Source organism: Phascolarctos cinereus, unplaced genomic scaffold (assembly GCF_003287225.1).
Source record: "Phascolarctos cinereus isolate Bilbo 61053 unplaced genomic scaffold, phaCin_HiC Scaffold_5;HRSCAF=322, whole genome shotgun sequence".
Taxonomy (NCBI): Eukaryota; Metazoa; Chordata; class Mammalia; order Diprotodontia; family Phascolarctidae; genus Phascolarctos; species Phascolarctos cinereus.
Genome location: NW_027555958.1, coordinates 276,799,878 through 276,820,948, shown reverse-complemented (window position 1 = coordinate 276,820,948; position 21,071 = coordinate 276,799,878). Strand labels below are relative to the sequence as shown.

Below are 21,071 nucleotides of genomic sequence, written 5' to 3'. Positions count from 1 at the left end.
AGAAGGGCAACACTCTGAGACTGTCCCTTCCCCACTTCTCTCTCATACGGTGGCTGAAGGGATTGACTACCCAAGATTCATATACTCATATTCTTCCTCTAATTAATTTTACTTACTTTTAACAGAGGATAAAGTAGTTCAAAGCAAAATTATTTTATTAAATGGCACAGTAAAGACTTAGGGTATCCTCATGTTGCTCCTCTTATTCAGGTGACTATGCATGGTTCCCTGGGCCTGCTTCTATCCACTTTCAATTTGACTCCAAAGTTGGGATCTCTGGATCTGCTTTTTGCTGGAAAATATCTCCTATTGGGTGAACTGCTCTTCTGTAGGATGCCATTGCTGATGGCAATGAAACTCTCTTCTCTCCTCACTGTTGCACAAGGGGAAAAAAAGAGAACAATTCCCTCTCCAGAGCTGGATTTTTTCTCCATAGCTTGCCCTCTTCTAGATGATCAGAGATAATTCTCTTGATAAAAACCCACAACTCGCTAATTTGCTTTATAAAGCAGTATGACTGACATTTCATCCAACCAAATGCTAACTGCCCTATATCAAATTGATAGAGCTTCTTCATGCTGCCTAAAAGAGCAAAGAAGTTCAATAACTTTTTTTCTTTTACACTGTTTATACAATCTGTGAATAGGCCAAATAAGCCTCTTAGGGTTTTAACCAAAGTTTCACACCTTTTAAAAGATAAAAATCAATCCACACAAAACCTGTAAATGCAAAAGGGGCAAAACCTTAATACCTCATTGTCTCAGAGGAAGGAGAGGGGGACTCAATCAATTAGAGGTCCTGATTTTCCTTCACCCACAGAAGCATTTAGCAAGGACCTGAACAAGAATGTTACAAGGCAGCCTTATTGATAAAGTCAAATTTAGCTGAATATTCTGAAAGACAGAGAAAAAAAAGAGCTCCACCTTGGGAAGAAAGTATGAAACTGCTAAAGTGTGAATAGAACTTTAGTCAATGCAGATAGAGATCAGCTGAAGATAGTGACTCTTTAAGAAATAGTAGTATTAGTTTGCCATGGTCTGTGTGTCTAATAAGGCATCTCTACACATCTAGACCATCTGTATTAGTGGGCCTGGTACTGAACCTATAGAAAGCATGATCTACTCCTCTACCCCACCTCAGCTACACAGAAATGATCATACTAGTCATTACTTCCAAATTCTCAAACTCAGAAATTCTCTTATCTGATTGCAATCTGTTGTCATTCCACTCCTCTCTCAGCCTTAGAACTCCAAACCCTGTTCTTTTTCCTATGACCTCCAGTCCCTCCACCCTACAGTTCTTTCCTGGGCCTTCATCCCTCCACTAGCCACACACTCCTCTCTTCCCCATCTTGACTCCTTAGTGGTGAAACTCTTTAACTCTACACCATTTTCTCTTGAGTCCCTTGTCCCTTTATCCTATTTCCAATCTTGCTCTGCCAATAATCCATCATCTCTGGATTATTCTCTCTTTCTACTGACTTTTTTCCAACTCATGCTGCTGAATGAAGCTAGAGAAAATAACGAAATGGTGTTGAATGGAAGCCCCACAAATTTATGTTACATAATATTTGCCTTCACCTCAGTCTCATATGAACATGTGTCCCTTCACGTTGCCAAGGAAAACTTCTCTACATGCACAAGTGATTCCATTTAATCCTACCTTCTCCTGCAGATTATCCCTTCTATCATCCCCACTCTCATTTATCGTCAACATTTTCCCAAATATTGACTACTTCTCCATAGTTTACAAAAATATACCCATGGCTCTTGTTCTCAAAAAAAAACCAAACAAAAAACACCAACCCTCACTTGATCCATCCATCTCTAGTAGCTATCATCTTATATCACTCCTTCCTTTTGTAGCTAAAACTGAAAAGGTTGCCTACCACATATGCCTATATTTTCTTTCCTCTTATTCTTTTTAACCCTGTACAGTGTGGCTTCCAACCTCATAATTCACCCAATTCTAATCATAATTCACCTCATAATGCACTTTCTAAAGTTGCCAAATGATGTCTTAATTGCCAAATCCAATGGCCCTTTTTCAATCCACATCCTTTTTGACTTCTCAACTGCCTGTTGATCACTCTCTTCTCCGTGACATGCTCTTCCCTCTAGGTTTTCATGACACTACTCTTTGCTGGTTCTCCCCCCCCCCCCCCGTAATCAGTTTGATTATTCCTCAGTCTCCTTTGCTGTATCTTCATCCATGTCACAACCACTAATCCAGGGTTCCTCATGAGCTCTGCCTTTCATTATCTCCTTTTTTTCCTTCAATATATATCATTTAGTGATTTCATCAGTGCCCATTTATAATTTATAATTTTTATGATAATGATTTTCAAATTTACTTAACCAGTCTCTATCTCTCTGCTGACCTCCAGTCTCACATCTCCAACTTCCTATTGATTATCTTGAAATGGATGACCCATGTATATATTAAACTCAACATGTCCAAAATTGAATCCATTACCTTTTCCCCTAAACCCTCCCCTCTTCCTAACTTCCTTATTACTGTCATGGCTACCACCATCCTCCTAGCCTTCCAGGCTCACAATCCAGGTGTCATCCTTGACTCCTCACTCTCACTCTCTCACCTCCCTCCCCCTCCATAGCCAATAAGTTGCCAAGTCTTGTTGTTTCCACCTTTCTAACATCTCTTGTATATGTCCCCTTCTCTCCTCTGATTGCCACTGCCTTGCTGCAGGCCTTCATCATATTGTACCTGGACTACTGCAATATTCTACAACAAATCTCTTCCCTACTATAGTCCATCCTCTACTAAGCTATCAAAGTTATCCTTCTAAACTCAGGTCTGACCATATCAGCCTTCTTTCCTGACTCAACAAACTTTATTCACCACTCATCACCTCCAGGATCAACTATAAAATCCTCCATTTGAAATGCAAAGCCCTTCACAACCTGCCCCTACCACTTTTCCAATCTTCTTATACCTTCCCATGTCCTTTGCAACACAAGCACACTGGTGGATACTCCATCTTCTGATTGGGCATTTTCACTTCATGCCTAGAATTCTATCCCTCCTTATCTCTACCTCTTGGCTTCCTTTAAGTTCCAGCTAAAGTTCCATGTTTTATAAGAAGTCTTTTCCATTCCCTATAATGTTACTGCATTCTCTCTTTTGATCATTTTCATTTTATTTTGTATATATTTTGTTATTACACAGTTCTTTAGATGTTATAGGGATTGTATTTTGCCTTTATATCTCCAGCACTTAGCACAGTACCTGGGACATAGTAGGTACTTAATATTTATTGACTACTTGATTGCTATGCTTCCATGTCCTCTTGAAAACCCACAGGGTCTTCTGCCTCATCAGGTGATGGATGCATGGACTCATCTACATGATCCATCTTCCCTCCTCTTCCCTGTTGGCTTATCTGCTTGTGCTCAAGCTTTTACAATAAGTTTTCTTCCTCCTGAGATCTTTGGAAATGTCGATATTTTCTTCTCATATTCTGCTATGGTTTATTTTTTGGCTTCTTTCCCTTTGATAGCAATTTCCCCATGGGTTGGAACTCAAAGCTGTCTTAATTGTTGGACAATTCATATTTCACTAGCCTGCGTTTCTGCCCCAAATGACTTTTGCAGGGACAGAAATGGCTTCAGCTGGATGCTAGTCTCCTTTGCTTTATGGTGGTTACACATATTATGCTGGCATCCTGCCCCAGTTCCCTCCGTTCCTTAGTTCTTTCATGCTGAGAGTGCTAGACTTAGAAAGCTTCTGCCTTTGCACACAGACAGGAATTGGTGAAGGGCAGAGTTGGATTTTGTTGCAAGCTTATGGATTAGCTTATTTGGCCTTGCTTGAATGTGCTGGTGTGTATGTGTGTGTGTGGTGCTGCTGAGTGAGATCATCAGGGGTTAACCTCTGCTTTTAGTCCACTGGGTTGTTATCTTGCTATGGTTCTCGGTGGCTCAGAGCTTGGAGATAGATGAAATTGATTTATGTCTTGAAAATAATTCTTATTTGGAAAGGTTTGAAAGGCCATGAGGATTGGAGAAAGTGTCTGGTCCTTCGTCTTGTTGATTATATAACCAAGTCTGTATCATGACCCAAAAGAGAAGCAACATTATGGGGTCTATTATTCTTGCTCTTGTCTCTCACTGAGTCAACCTTTGCCCGCAATTTGTCTCTACACTGTATTTATTTTCATTATTCCAAGTTCTGAGATAACACAGGGAGTATTTCTGGATATTTTTTTATTAGCAGAACCGCAACCTCTTTCATTAATTAATCAGTTAGCTTGGAACTCCCATTTGTATTTATGAGAACTTCCTTAATAAACTGAAGAAAACTCTTTCCCCATAAGAACTTGCTCATACATCTCTTTTTATTGGAAACAATTTCCTATTATTAAATAAACAAATAACAAGGTTATTGGCAATACAATTTATCAACATGACAAAACATAAATAACTGTGTACAATATTTGAACTGTGAGAAAGATCACAGTAGATGATTTCTCCTTACTTTTGGAAACAATTCCACTATTCAGTTTCTTCAAGGGTACCAAGCAGTCTCTTTACAAGAATTCTCTTCATCTTTTCACAACAAAGATTAACATTTCTATTTATTTTCTCCAGAAAATCTCTCAAGCCTCTTTCTTTCTGTCTTCTCCAGTGTTTGCTTAGACATGATAGAACAATGATATCTTCAGCTTTTCTCAAGCTACCACTCCTAACAGCCTCTCTCCAGACTGACTTCTCATACAATCACAATTAAAACTCTCCAAACTGTTGGCCAGACTACTATTTCTACAACATGATACTTGGCTCTTAAAGGTATGACTACATCTATAATCTTTTCTTATAGAGAATTTCTGTGGGAAAAGATTATAGATATAATTGTTGTATATATCTACTCCTATATACCCTGTGAAACTAGTTTTATATTTCTCTCCATGTTCCTATGTTTAAATTCCCTGAAAACTATTTGAGGGTTATATCAAATTTACACTTCTGTTACGTACAAAATTATATTGTAATGTTAAGCCACAAGACTTTTAAAAATAAGGATAAAAAATACTATACTACCAGTAGTAATAATCACAAGTAAAAAAATTAAAAAGTATAAAATAATGTTATATATCGCTTCAACAATGAAATACACCTACCTGAAGCACTGTTTCTCCTAAAATATCATTATCTCATCTATCTATAGGTTGGATAGTTTTATTTTTTAATTTTAATAATCTTTCTTATCTAAATGGACTGATGTTAAAAGCTCAGTATTAGAATTTTTAATTCTATGATTTATTTATATATTTTATATGGTATATTTATATATTTTATTTATATCTAGGCAAGAGCTGCATTGCCTCTGGGTTCAGCTTACATTTTTGTCTGAACTAGAATCTTTCTCAGGTCTCAGAAAAGCTATTGATTTACTCCAACCAACACAGTTCTCAGCAATTCTCTTAGCTGACTAATAATCTGGGCTTTAGCATCCTTGAGTTATTGCTTCAGTGTGGCAATTTCTTTTTGAGTAGCTTCTTATAGTTCTTTTGTGTCAATTAGATGGCTTGTTTCATTTCTTGAAAAGAAAGGCCTTTATCTCTCTTTCCAATTTTTTTTTTCAGCTGAGATAGATCACTTTTAAATTTTTTCTATTTGGTTATCAAATCTTTGTTCAATTTCTGTTTTAAAATTTGTCTAATCTTCCCTGAATATCAAAATCTTTCAACAACATTTTTCTTCTTTCAACTTTGGTAACATACTTGAACCTCATACCATTATTTGAATTGTGATACAGATTTCTTGGACACCATCTGCCTCTGAACCAAATGAAAATGCTTCTTAAATGTACTTGACATGTTTATGTCCATCTAGTTTATATCAGAACAGAAACAGAAAATATCTCTGCTTCTGTGACTGCACCTTGGTGGTGGTGTTCTTGTTTCAAATAGCTGTGAGCTTACTTACTAATGATGAGCTGCTTCTTACTGGTTTGGGGTCCAGGACAACTCTATCTCTTACTGAATCATTTCATAGTCCCAGTCCCACTCCTGCTCTAATTTCATTGACATTCATCATCTTGCACACCCATCTATCTACATGCCTTTTTCAAGTACATTATGCACATTTGAATCGAGCTCATACTTGTAATAAAAGACACTTCTGCAACTTTTCTTGAACTAGGCTGATGGTTCTCTTGTATCTGACTGGTAAAACCTTTATTTTCTTAGTCTTTCATGTTCATGAAAAAAACAATTTAGGCTTACCCTTCCTTATTAACCTCTGAAAGCCCAGAAAATATCACCCCAGAAAAAACCCTGTAACAGTTGAACCCCCAAAAAGATGGGGTGTGGCAGTCCAGAAGCCCAGGTAGCTTGAGGGATTAATGGGAAAGGCCCCTTCTTACCCTGGGGGAAAGGGAGCAGAACAGAACTGGAGGTGTCCCAGCAAGCTAGTGGAAAGCCCCACCTCAGCTTACCAGGAGGAGATCTTGAAGCCCAGGTGGTGGAGCAGGCAAACACCAACACCTGGACCCCCAAGTGTCTCACTGAGGGCAGGAGAACTGGTGGAAACCAGCTTGGAAAACCACTCAGCTCTCCAAGTGCCTCAGCAAAACTAAGGGAAACAGCACTACAAGGGGCCCCAGGCAGATAAACACCCTACAATGTCCATCTGAAAGGAGCTGAAGAAAGCCAAAAGAAGGAAAGGCTCAGGGAAGCAGGAAATCTCCAGGAGCCGCACTACCCAATCCTACCCCCTAGAGTTCCAGTGTTGCTGATTCCAGCCCAACACCAGGTAAGCTGCCAGAACCCTAAAGCCTCCAACTGCCAACATAAGAGGCCCCAGCACACAAAGCCTGTGACCAAGACCTAGGCTCCCAACACAAGAAGCTTGGGTCAGTGCCTTCTGCTCCCCAGCAGGAGAGCTCAATCTCTTTAAAGGCCAGGAAATAAGCAAACACTATGACCAAAAAGAAATGTACGATAGATTCTTATTATGGGAAGAGTGAAGATAAAGGCAGAAATTCTGAAGAGGACAACATTGTCAACAAACCCACATCTGGAACCTCAAAAGGGAATATGAACTGGTCTGAAGCCCAAAAAGTCTTCTTAGAAGAGCTCAAAAAGGATTTTAAAAGTCAAATGAGAGAGGTAGAAGAAAAATGGGAAAAGAAATGAAAGGTATGCAAGAGAGAGTCAATAGCTTGGAAAAGGAAAGACAAAAATTAACTGTAGAAAACAAGTCCTTAAAAAATACAATTGGCCAACTGGAAAAAAAGTACTCTGAAGAAAACAAGTCCCTAAAAAATATAATTGGCCAAATGGGGAAGGAGGTACAAAATCTAATACAAGAAAACAATTTGTTAAAAAATAGAATTGGGCAAATGGAAGCTAATGACTCTATGAGAGAGCAAGAATCTGTCAAACAAAAACAAAAGAATGAAAAAATAGATGAAAATGTAAAATACCTCATTGGTAAAACAACAGACCTGGAAAATCGATTCAGGAGAGATAATTTAAAAATTATTGGTCTACCTGAAAATCACAATGAAAAAAACAGCCAGGATGGTATCTTTCAGGAAATCATAAAGAAAAACTGCCCTGAGGTCCTAGAACCCAAGGGTAAAATAGCCATAGAAAGTATCCATCCATTACCTCCTGAAAGAGAGGCCAAACTGAAAATGCCAAGGAATATAGTAGCCAAATTCCAAAAATTACCAGGTCAAAGAGAAAATACTACAAGCAGCCAGAAAGAAACAATTTAAATATCGTGGAACCACAGTCAGGATTACACAGGACCTTACAGCTTCTACATTAAAAGACTATAGGGCATGGAATATGATATTCTGTAAGGCAAAGGAGCTTGGATTACAACCAAGGATCAACTACCAAGTGAAAATGAGCACGATCTTTCAGGGGAGGAGATGGATATTCAGTGAAATAGGGGACTTCCATACCTTCCTGATAAAAAGACCAGAGCTCAACAGAAAATTTGATCTTCAAATACATGACTCAAGAGAGACATAAAAAGGTAAACAAGACAGAAAGAAACAACATGTTATTAATAAGGGCACACTGTTTACATCCCTAGAAGGGAAGATGACACTTGCAACTCTTGAGAACTATATTGTTATTACACCATGTTAAAGGGGTATACATAAAGGGGGTGGGTATAAATTGACTTTGATGCAATGATGAAAAAAATCTAATCAAGTGGGTTACATGGATCCAAGTAAGTGGATTAATCTGATCTAACTAAGAAAATGTACTGAGAGAAAAGGAAAGGAGGAGGCAGACAAGGGTAAATTGCATCACAGGAAAAGGCACAAAAACCTAATACAGCAGAGGGAAAGATGGGAAGGAGATGAACATTGTTTGAACCTTACTCTCATCAGATTTGGCTTAAGAAGGGAATAACATAATCAGTTAGGTATAGAAATCGAATATGCCCTATAGGCAGTAGGAGGGAAAAGGGGAAAGAAAAGGGAGGAGTAATAGAAGAGAGGGAAAAAGTAGTAAGGGTAAAGGGGAAGAAATGGGAGGGGGCTAATAGAAGGGAGGTGGGACTGAGGGAGGCAGTAGTCAAAAGCAAAACATTAGTGAGGAGGGAAAAGGAGAAAGGAGAAAGAAAAACATAAACACGGGGGAGGAGAAAGGATGGAGAGAAAGACACAGATAGTAATCATAACTGTGAATGTGATACATGAATATAATGGAATACTATTGTTCTATAAGAAATGATGAACAGGCAGACTTCAGAAAAACCTGGAAAGACTTGTATGGTTTGATGCTGAGAGAAGTGAGCAGAACCAGGAGAACATTGTACACAGTAACAGCCATGTTGTGCGATGACTAATATTGATAGACTTAACCCTTCTCAGCAATACAAGGATCGTAGACATTTCCAAAAGCCTCATGATGGAAAATGCTATCCACATCCAAAGAAAGAACTATGGAGTTTGAATGCAGATTGAAGCATACTATTTGCCATTTTTTTTCTTCTGTTGTGTTTTGTTTCCTCTTTCTGGTAGTTCCTCCTATTGGTTCTAATTCTTACTTACAAGATCACTAATGTGAAAATACATTTAATAGGAATGTATATGCATAGCCTATATCAGATTACATGCCATTTTGGGGAAAGAGGTAGGGAGGGAAGGGATGAAAAATTTAAAACTCAAAAGCTTATGGAAGTGATTGTTGATAAATCAAAATAAATTAATAAAAAAAGAATATTTGCCCCCCCAAAAAACCAATTTAGTCTATTTTCCATCTTTCCATAGATTCTTGTAAACTTCTGCATCTGAATCAGCATTATCAGGGTGACTTCTGATGTCTAATTAATAGAATTAATTAATTCATTAATTCTCTAGAATTAATCAGAACTGGCTCACCTTGTTGAGAATCCTTCTGCCAAGATGTGTTTACATTGCCTTTCTTCCATAGGTGGTAATTTTCTGTTCAACACAGGGGATCTAGCCCTTGCTTTACTCACAGTTATCTGTTTGCTTGTTTGTTTGTTTGTTTGTTTTGCTGTTGGGGTCTCTTCTCTCTGGTGAATTGTCTCTAATATAAAAAGTGCCTTTAGTCTCTTTACTGTCAGGCCCCGTTTTCTCATAAAGGCCTCTACTCTCACAGTCATCTCTTCCTCAGAAGGGATTGTGTAAATTTGTTTCTAGGTGTGATATCCTATAGTCAGTGTATATCACGTATTTTTTATGATCCAACAGATTGGTTAATGCACAGAATATTGAGTGGACTTCCCAGTCCTGAGTCCTGACCTTATTTTAAATTATGTTGTAGTCTACTGATGTTTGACTTTTCTTTTCAATGTTCTTATAATGTCCATGTTTTTATTCCCAAAGTTTACTCCTAAAATCAGGAAACCCCTGAGATTCCAGTTTAAAAACATTTATGATTCATATTAAATCTGTCTATATCCACCTTCAAAATATTGATAATTTATATTTGGCAAACCAAACAATGCAGTGATAAAACTAAACGGCCAAGTTAGTGCTATTACTCTTCAGTGGTACTATCAAGCACTTTGCAGTATAATTCTATGATAACATACCTACGTGAAATTTAAAAAAAAAAATAAACCCCAACACTACATGGATGCGTTACAGGAGTCAACCAACTTCACTTGTTGGTCACCTCTCATCCTGTTACTTATCATTAGATTCATTTTGATTATCCCAAATTCTAGGGTAACCCAGGAATATGTTTAGATATCCTCCTTAATAAAATTGCAACCTTTTTTAATTAATTAAGCATTTAGCTTAGAACTTTCATTTCAGTTTATGAGATATTTAATAAACTAGAGAAACCTCTTTCCACATAAGAAGTTGCTTATACCTATCCTCATCTCAAAAACCCTAATATCCTCAATTTAAAATTTACTGATAGTATAATTTATTAACAACACAATCAATTATAACACAAAGACACAAATAACTATTTATAATATTTGAACTGAGAAAAATCATAGCCAGCATCATCTTTAATCATCTTAAGTGCAAAGAACTTTTTTTTTCTGGAAACACAGTTCTACCATTCAGTTTACTTAAGGGTACCAAGCAAAGTCTTTCAAGAATTAATTTCAACCTCCTTGTAAAATAAAGGTTAAAATATTTCTATCAAGAAAACTGCTCAAACCTCTTTCTTGTCTTTTCCTGTGCCCTCAGACATAATATGACAAAAGTATCCAGCTTCTTTCAGGTCATCACTCTTAACAGCCTTTGTACAAACTGACTACTCATAAAAAGCATAGTGAAAACCGTCCAAACTGCTAGCCAAACTGTCATTTTGAGAACATTCAATTTGGTTCTTAGAGATATAGTTTATGCGGTAGAGCTTAATGAAATAGGTGTCATAACAGTGTTATTAATATTGTTACATGCTTCTCATCTTTTTGATGGTTTGTATATATAAACAGTCATAGAAAAACATTAACTTTATTATTCTTTTATATCGAATATTCTATAGACTCTTACACAGGTAAATAAAGTAACTGATTTTTACCACAGAATAAAAGCAGTATTTAAGCACATTTTTCTCTCTAGGCTCATTGAAAACATTCTTAGATCAGCTTTAGAAAGAGACAGGATGATAGGGATGATACATACCTTATCCTTTTTTGCACACGATCTTGATTATGTCTGCTTGGTCTCTACATTTGGAGAGATTTTTATACATGCAATTTGAAGATTATGAGGATTTGGGATGGCTGCCTCTAAAAATGTTATTCTTAAGTTTTTTCTGGATCCATTATATCTATGAAATTGTGGGAGTTCTGTGATAATGACCAGGTTCCAGTAGAATTTACTGTCTGAACTGTCAGGAATATTCTGAGGTTTGCATTTGTAGTATGAGGATTTGTTGTCTTTCTGTCCATGAAACGTAGAGTACTTCTCATCTATAATTCCATCAACCAGATTATGCTTGCTATGTATTCAGTAGGTATTAAATTTTTAGAGCCTGCAATGGTGTGCTGCTCATTTTCTGCCTTTTCTTTGCATAATCTTTGTCTATTAGTAGGACTGGGTTCCTTTCTGTACTTTGTGGTGGCAATGACTTGGTCTTGAAATGACACCATAAATAAATCTTTCTATAAGCTAATCTGCATGTCTCAGTAATTTATCTGGCACTTCTTTGTCAATGTACTGTCTGAGTTCATGTGGATGTCATATATGGAGGGCCTTCTGATTCCACTTTTGGCTCTTAGTCATTTTATAGTCTTCAGCTGAAGGTAAAGATTGCATGTGGTAAAAGTTGTTTAATCTATTTTTCAATGTCTATTTATCTATCTGTATGTATGTATAGATATCACATAACACACATATATTTATATATATATATATCTGTATCTATATATTTCTTGATGTCATCTACATATATGAAATAGATTAATAACATATTTTGGTTTAATTCACTTCTTTATATTGGAAGCTATATTTAGGAGAGATGATAATTATTTTAAGGCAAAAACAAAGTGGATTTAAACTATCTCCCAGAAAAATGCCAAATTTTGTGTCGGTGGCATTTTTCAAATAAAGGGTAGTTTTCCAAGTGGATATCAAGCCACCCTAGCATCCTCATATCAGTCTATTTTGTTTATTTGTAGTACATGTGTCATTATGAATAATTTGAGCCAATAATTGAGTGTCTTTCACTTCCAAGCTTTGTAAAAAGGCTCTTGTATAAGTATACTAAGTATATATAGTATATATTAAGTATATATAATATACCTCCCTTCATATAACTGTTCTGTCATTCATTTTATTAATGATGAGCAAATGTTTTGCCCTTCATTTGATCCACCTTACATTTTTTGCTGTGTTAGATTTCTTGTAATCATATATATGATCAAATATCTTTTATTTTACTTTATCCTTCTTCAGGTGTCCTGTCTTGCTGCTGATTTACTGACTCTTCATTTGAACTATTCTAGAGTTTATTTTTGTTCCATGCTTTCTTGTATTTGTCTTATAAAATCTTTTAAGAGAGCTTTGTAATGTCTTGGAAGATTTAGTATTCATCCTTCCTTCTTGTTTTAGGATGCTCTCTGATTTGTTTGTGCTCTAGGCCTTTATCAATAGTTTTTCCACTTGAAATCTTAGGGGTTTCAGTCTTTTAAAAGATATTCTCTTGATACTCACATTGACTCCTAGTTGCTGATGGATATACACTTAGATCGGGCTGAAAAGCTCACTAAGCTTCCTACTAATTTGGGGGGATATAAGATTATTTGGGGTAGCTAGGTGGTAGAGTGGATAGAACTTCCTGGCCTGGAGCCAGGAAGACTCATCTTCCCGTATTCAAATCTGGCCTCAGACACCTACTAGCCAAGTAATCCTAGCCAAGTAATTTAACCTCATTTGCCTCAGTTTCCTCATCTGTAAAATGAACTGGAGAAGGAAATGGTAAACCATTCCAGTATCTCTGCCAAATTGGGTCACACAGAATTGGACACAGCTGAAAAATGACTCAACAGTGACTGAAAGATTGTTTGTGTTTTTTCCTTGTGTATCTTCTTGGGGTAGGGGTGGTGATGGGGAGGGAGAAATAGAACTGGCCACAGCTCAGTTTTGGTCCTTTTTCCTTTAGGTCAGGTATAGCTCAATGCTGGTCTCCCACCCCAATTCCTCCATTAGTTCTTTTTTTTTTTTCCTATCTGGCTGGGCTATATCTGAGTCTGCTGCTCTTTGTGAGGAAAGATTTTTGTTCAACGTCTTTGTGACCTTGGGGGGCCCTAATCTAATCTCCAGTGAGAAAGTAATATTATTAGCCTTCTTCTATGAAGGCATTCAGATGGAGTTTGTAGGTAGAGTCTCTTTAACAAGGGAGGAGGTTATAGATCCCAAGATGGGCCCCAGGCACAAGCTCGGAAACCCACCTTTTGTCTGTGCTGGGAGCTTTTAGAGGTTTCTGGTAGAAGGATTTAGAATTAACATTTTGAAGCTTAAATTGGTATCAATTCATAAGGATTTTGCCTTATTGGGTTTTCCTCTTTTTTTTTTTTGTCCTGTGGATTCAGCTATTTACATGTGGGCACATACTTCCCTCTATTTTTTTTTTGTCTAGAGAAAACGAATAATTGCCATTTTGCTGGTCATAAGACCTTTAAGTTTTCTTTAGTTGTCAAGCATCCGCAGTGAAATTTTTATTTGATGTTAAACTTTTGATCTTTGTACTTTTTGAACTCCTTGTATACCATTTTAACTTTATCAGTTTTGGTTTCAATTGCTAATTAAGTGAATCTTGAATTTCTGATATACTTGTGTTTTCTGCATTCATTTCCAAGTTTCTTTTTTTCTTATCCAGAGATAAAGGCAATATGGTGCTCAAATTTTCCACTGCAGATACTAGGTAAATATTGAGGTAATATTCCAATGCTTTTCCATAGATCAGTAATGGCTCTCTCAATTTGTTTCTGTCATGGTTGTGTTTGACTTCTGTCTTTAAGGGTGGGTGTTTGTTGATGGTGCCACCTTTTCTTCTATAAGTCATACCATAGAAACAACTGCTCCACATACTGCTGTGTGCACATCCGGAGATGCTTTTACATTTTTCTAAAAATTTTCAACATTTACTTTAATAAGATTTTGTGTTCCAATTTTTTTTCTCCCTCCCTCTCCTTCCCCCTCTCCAAGATGGCAAGCAATGTGATATAGGCTATAAATGTACAATCATATTTAACACATTTCCACATTACTCATGTTATGAAAGAAGAATCAGAACAAAAGGGAAAAACTATGAGAAAGAAAAAAAGAGAGAGAGACAGTAGTCAGCTTCGATCTGAATTCAGACTCCATGGTTCTTTCTGTAAATGTGGACCGCATTTTCCATCATGAATCTTTTGGAATTGTCTTAGACTATCGTATTGCTGAAAAGACCTAAGCCTATCAAAGTTGGTCATTGTACAACATTGCTGTTACTGCTTACAATGTTCTCCTAGTTCTGCTCACTTCACTTAGCATTAGTCTGTACAAGTCTTTCCAGGTTTTTCTGAGGTCCACCTGTTCATCATTTCTTATAGCATAATCGTATTTCATTACATTCATATACCACAGGTTGTTCAGCATTTTTTCAGCCCAATTGATAGGCATCCCCTCAAATTCTTTGTCACCATGAAAAAAGCTGCTATAAATATTTTTGTACATGTGTATCCTTTTCCCTTTTTTATGATGTTTTTGGGATACAGACCTAGTAGTGATATTGCTGGATCAAAGGGTATGGACAATTTTGTAGCTCTTTGGGTACATTTTCAAATTGCTCTCCAGGACGGTTCACAACTCCATCAACAATGCATTAGTGTTCCAACTTTCCCACAATTTTCCCAACATGTATAATTTTCCTGTTTTGTCATGTTAGCCAGTCTCATAGATGTGAGGTGGTACCTCAGAGTTGTTTTACTTTGCATTTCTCTAATCAGTAGTGATTTAGAGCTTTTTTCATATGACTATAGATAGCTTTCATTTCTTCATTTGAAAACTGCTTGTTCATATCCTTTGACCATTTAGCAATTGGGAAATGACTTGTAATCTTATAAATTTGACTCAGTTCTCTATATATTTTAGAAATGAGGCCTTTATCAGAGACATTGGCTGTAAAAACTATTGCCCAGCTTTCTGCTTCTCTTCTAATCTTGGTTGCATTGGCTTTGTTTGTGTAAAAACTCTTCAATTTAATGTAATCAAAATGATCCATTTTGCATTTCATAATGTTCTCTATCTCATTTGGTCATAAATTCTTCCTTTTTCCATAGATCTGACACATAAACTATTCCTTGCTCTCCTAATTTGCTTATGGTATCACCCTTTATGTCTAAATCATGTACCCATTTTGATTTTATTTTTGTATATGGTATAAGAGGTTGGCCTATGCCTAGTTTCTGCTATACTGCTTTTCAGTTTTCCCTGCAGTTTTTGTCAAATAGTGAGTTCTTATCCCGGATCAAATAGTATATTACTATAGTCACTGACTACTGTGTCTTGTGTACCTAACTCATTCCATTGATCTATCACTCTATTTCTTAGCTAGTGTCAAATAGTTTTGATGATTTCTTCTTTAAAATAAAACTTTAGGTCTGGTATGGCCAGGCCACTTTCCCTTGCATTTCTTTTTGTTAATTCCCTTGATATTCTTGACCTTTTGTTCTTCCAGATGAACTGTGTTATCATTTTTCTAGCTCTACAAAATAATTTTTAGTAATTTCATTGGTATGGCACTGAATAGGTAACTTAGTTTAGGTAGAATTGTCATTTTGATTATATTAGCTTGGCCTACTCATGAGCAACTGATGTTTTTCCAGTGACTTAGATCTGACTTTGAGTGAAAAGTGTTTTGTAATTGTGTTCATATAGTTTCTGAGTTTTTTTAGGCAGGTAGACTCCTAAATATTTTATAATGTCTACAGTAACTTTAAACAGAATTTCTCTTTCTATCTCTTGCTGTTGGGCTTTGTTAGTAATATATAGGAATGCCAATGATTTGCATGGGTTTATTTTATATCTTGCAACTTTACTAAAGTTGTTAGGCTTCTTTTATTCTTCTTTTGGTGGGGCAATAGGGGTTAAATAACTTGTCCATAGTCACACAGCTAATAAGTGTCAAGTATCTGAGGCTAGATTTGAACTCAGGTCCCCCTGATTCCAAGGCCAGAGCTCTATCCACTGTGCCACACAGCTGCACTGCTTTTACATTTTCTATCATATAATGTAGGAAAATGTATTTATTCATGATAGTTACATCAGTTTTAAAAAATTACTCCTTTTTAGAATAAGTTATTTTCTTGTTCCTTAATAAGGTTATAGTCTATGGAAGGCCTAGGTTAGAATTTACAGGAGCATGAAGACATCAAGAACCACAAGAACTTTTATGGAATAGAGATAAGCTCGTGTTTCTAGCAGAAGAGGGAAGCCCTGGTAGTGCCCTGTGAAGTAGAACCCTGTGTCCAGGGATCTTATGGAATCATATCATGGATCTGGATAGAAGTTTGCAAACAGCCTAACTAAGGTAGTCTCTTTTAGACTTTCCTGGGGCTTGCAACCTACATAGTCACATAGGTCTCCTGGCAGTTATTACAGGCAAAGAGGTTCTGTTGGTTGCCTAGGTTCAAGTTGCATTCACTACCCAAATGGGCAGATGTTGATAGTTCTGCTGAATGAGTTCAGACAGTGATTAGTACTATAGGTGAAACAGAGAGTCCCTTTGTAAAAAAAAATATATATATATATATGTATATATATATATATTTTTTTTTTACTTTATCTTTCTGTGTAAGTTCTCCTAATTCTCTTGACATAGCTATCAAACACAAAATGTCTTATGCCCATCTCCTTTTAAAAATCATTTGAAACTTTAGTAGTGTTTTTGTCATTAGGTCTAATTTATGGAGTTTGCACTAAGTGAGGATTTTCAATCACCTCAGAGTCTTCAAATTTGCCATCTTCAGTTTTAAATAGCTCCTCAATTTAATCTCTTATTTCATTTATCTGGTTTTAGGATTGAAGTTATTTTTTATGATTGCCTTATAATGGCTAGCAATACATTGTTGTTTAACTTAAAGCTAAATAATGTGTAGCACTGACAAAAAGCAATGGGAGATCCTTGTCAATAACTGATGAGATTTGTTTCTAATTTTATCATGATATAGTACTGGCACATAATCAAAATATTCATCTTAAGTCCATTTTTCATATGCATTCATTTTTTTTCCTGCTTTAGTTCCATTTGAACCAAAGTGTTTCCAGCAGGTAGGGTATTGGCATTTCTGGTTTGTTCATTTTTCTTGCCTTCTTACCATAACACAAAACAGTACCACCCACTATATTGTTCTCTGCATCAAAATGATCATCACAATGATTTCATGCAGAGCTACCTGCAATCCTATGCTGTTCCTTTGCTGAAATGTTTTATCCCATTGGCTGGGGTGCTAACCCAAAGACGGGTGCTGATAGAGGCAAATTAGCATGGGTTTCAGGATTCTTTCCAGACCTTCTGTGGTGATTACCAGGGCACAAAGAATTCCTACTATATATTACTCTGGATTGACCTTTCGTTCTTCTAGATGAATTTTGTTTTTATTTTTTCTAGCTCTATAAAATATTTTTTTTGGTAATTTGATTGGTATGACACTGAATAAGTAAATTAATTTAGGCAGAAATGTCATTTTTATTTTATTATATATGATATATTATATGGATGGCATTCCTTTCCTTTGTTGTTACCTTACCCATTATGATACAGAAAATTATTTGGGCTTTGAGGGTGCTGTTGTCACTACTGTCACTTGTTGTTGGTGTGTGTGTGTGTGTGTGTGTGTGTGTGTGTGTATGTTATGCTCATAGAACACGAGCTCTGGCAGGCCCTACCAAGTTGGAAAGCCTTCATGTACAGACCTTGAAATAGACTATGTGTCTGATAAACCTTAGAGAGGAAGGGAATAGGTTGGAGAGGTTGGCCACCAGGCAATGAATTTATTTGGTCATAGCAATGAAATGTTCTACCAAGGCATGGAGGAGTTATGTGTTTTAGCAGACAATATACTTATAAAATGAAATTACAAATCTTTTGAAGTACTTAAGAAGACTGTATATCAACAAAATTAATTCTTATAAAAACAAGCTTTAAATTCTCTTTTGACTGACCTATGGGTGAAAATACAAAGACAACTGTGCTTCTCAAATGACAAAGAGGGCATGAAACTGGAGGTATCCCTTATTTCAGAAGGTTTATAGCAAGAGGAAATCAAGAGTTAATAAACTTTAGATTTGGAGAAATGAATTAGAATTATGGTCCAGGACATTCCAAAAAAAAGCATGCTTTCTTTTCATGTGGAAAACTAAATTACACATTCTTTGTCAAATACTTCATGTACATACGGAATACAGCAGCTTTGCGAAAAATAAAATCATGCTTTAAAATACATAAAGGCTTTCTTAAATATTTGGAAATAAGCTAATGACCAATTAAATGTTTCAGTAGAATAGGATGGCATTAAATTATACTATTGCTTGTAGCTCTATAATATGTAGCTAAGGAATGTGGTCCCTTTTGTTAGTAACAAAACAAGAAGTTAATGAAAGTGATCAAAAGAAACCAGGGGAAAAACTGTTAAATCTCTATGGTGAACATTACTATGTTCTTTTTACAGAACTGTATAAAGTATCCTTATACTATGATTGTCAAAATAAAGGACAGCTTTAATTTGGTATTTCAAGCAAAAAGAACAACTAATTGTTTACTCAGAGAAAGAAATGTTTTGGAATGTCAACTTGGTGTATGAAATTAAACTGAGAAGTCTGAGTTACACTGGAGTGATACAGTCTCAGCATAACCCCACAACAGTTGTAATGGTCTATTATAGTGTTAAGCAATTATGACGTATAAATGATAGCAGTCTAATTTAAGCCCTCAAAAGAATCTAGAATAAAGGTTAAAATTCCAACCCTAACTCAACCAACTGCATATTTCAAATGGCAGCACAGTTAAGGTTTAATCTGAAACGTTTAGAAGAGATAAAAAGAGACATATTGTACTGGATGATTCTTGTGAATAAACTAAACCAGGGGTGGGAAACCAGGGGCGTTGAGGCCACATGTGGCCTTCTAGGTCCTCAAGTGAGGCCTTTTGACTGAATTCAAACTTCACAGCACAAATTTGTGCAAGGCAGGTATCCATTTGGAATCTACATTATCTTTTTCAAACTATTCGGGTAGCTTCTAGAATCACAAATGTTACCTGGCATACTGGATCACATTGGCCCATGTCTTTGATAGGGAATGTTGACCTTCCACAATTTAAAATGTTTATGATATTCCTTGGGGTGGGGATGCTTTAAAATATTCTCTCAATTAGATTTAACATACCTGGGCACCCATTTTACCAATTAAATGTGAGAGAAATCTGAGGAATAGGGAGTTTTAGCAACTTTTGGGGGACAAATATTCCCTTTCAAATTAGAATATATGACACTAAAACCAGATGAAAAGTGAAAAACTTATTCAAAAAAGAGCAAGAGGGAAAGGGCATATCAATATCATGTGTCTGACAGAAATTTGCCATGTGCTGTGTTTTTTAACTTAGATTTTTTGAAAAAAAAACTATCTTTAAAAAGTTGTGATTTTTTTTTCATTGCTCATAAAAGATATAATTTCCCCAAAAATATTTTCAGGGAAATATCTGAACACTGGCAATCAAGACATAATCACCAATTTATATAAAGACAAGAAATTAAAATGTTTAGATCATTTTAAGAGCATATCATTTCCCAAATTGCAATGACTGTTATAAAATATGCATTTTAAAGATAAAACTGTGGACTTTAAGAAATTTCATATTACTTCCCATAGAATTTTTTTAGAGAAAAGAGATGAGTTGGTTGCTTTGAGAAGCTTAATTATGCCATTTTCTTTAAAAAAAAAAAAGGATAAACCAAGCCAAATCCCAAGCTTTCCAACATTATATGTGTGTGTGTGTGTATGTGTGTGTATATATATATATACCTGTTAAATGAGAAACTGTTTCTTAGAAAGACAGTGGCTCCATGGCTATATTTGTGTTTCCCTTTGATCTTTATTATCTATGTATCATCTTAAGAAATATGTTACTACACCAAGTACCCATGATTTAACTGTTATGAAAACTCTTTCCATCATTACAGATTGTAACCCTTTATAAATAAGTATTAGAGAGGTGCCTGAGGGTCAGGACTTGCTTATGGTCACACAATGTCAGAGGTAGAATTTGTACACATTTCTTTGTTGACTCCAGGTCTACATTCTAGTTACTACTATTCCTTGTGCTTCACTGTCTCTTTTTAAAATACGCATGTATAATTGGTCCTATATACAGTAGACGTAGGTCAAACTGCTACAAAACACTAACTTATCTAGAGGTCAGGAGAAAAGATTCATCCATTCTCCTTGGAATCTATCATTGACTCACCTTAAAATGAATAAATGGGTAGTAAATAATTAAATGGTAACATAAATAATGATGTGATGTCAAATAATAGTTATATTTTCCCTTCTCTAAAAGGATCATTGATACATAGTGGGAAGGGCCCTCACGGGGCCATTCCCTAATTTTTATGAGGAAAGTGAGATTCAGGGACTTTAAGTGACTTGTTTAAGGTCACAGGTAATAACTGTCAGAGGATGGACTTGAACCTTGTTCTTCTGAAATTAAAGCCAGTGATTTTTCCCACTACATCACATATGCTCCTGAGTTAGTAGGTGGCCTACTGATGTAGCTAAGATTTGCTTTAGCTTCTGAATTTTACGGAGAGGCAGCCATAAAATTCAACAAAATGTAGCAAAGTTCAAAAAAGCCCAATATGATATCATCCAAAGAGCCTGAGACCATGGATGGAGCTGTGTGTAACTTCCCTTGTGAAGTATGCTACAGCTTGGCTGCTGAAGTGCACTGGCTGGCTTCACAAGACACCCAAAGATATGAATACAAATATTAAAAGGGATTATTGGACTGGCATGTTTAATTTTCAGGCATTTTTTCATGACATTTAAAATAAGAAACTCTTATTTTGATTATTTATATCTCCAGTAAAAATAAATGAACAATGACA

General features: G+C 36.0%; 1 protein-coding gene across 1 annotated transcript in view; it reads right to left on the bottom strand.

Moving 5' to 3' along the window:
• CEP112 (centrosomal protein 112) overlaps positions 1–21,071 on the bottom strand; it is a 460,933-nt gene that overhangs the window by 111,665 nt on the left and 328,197 nt on the right.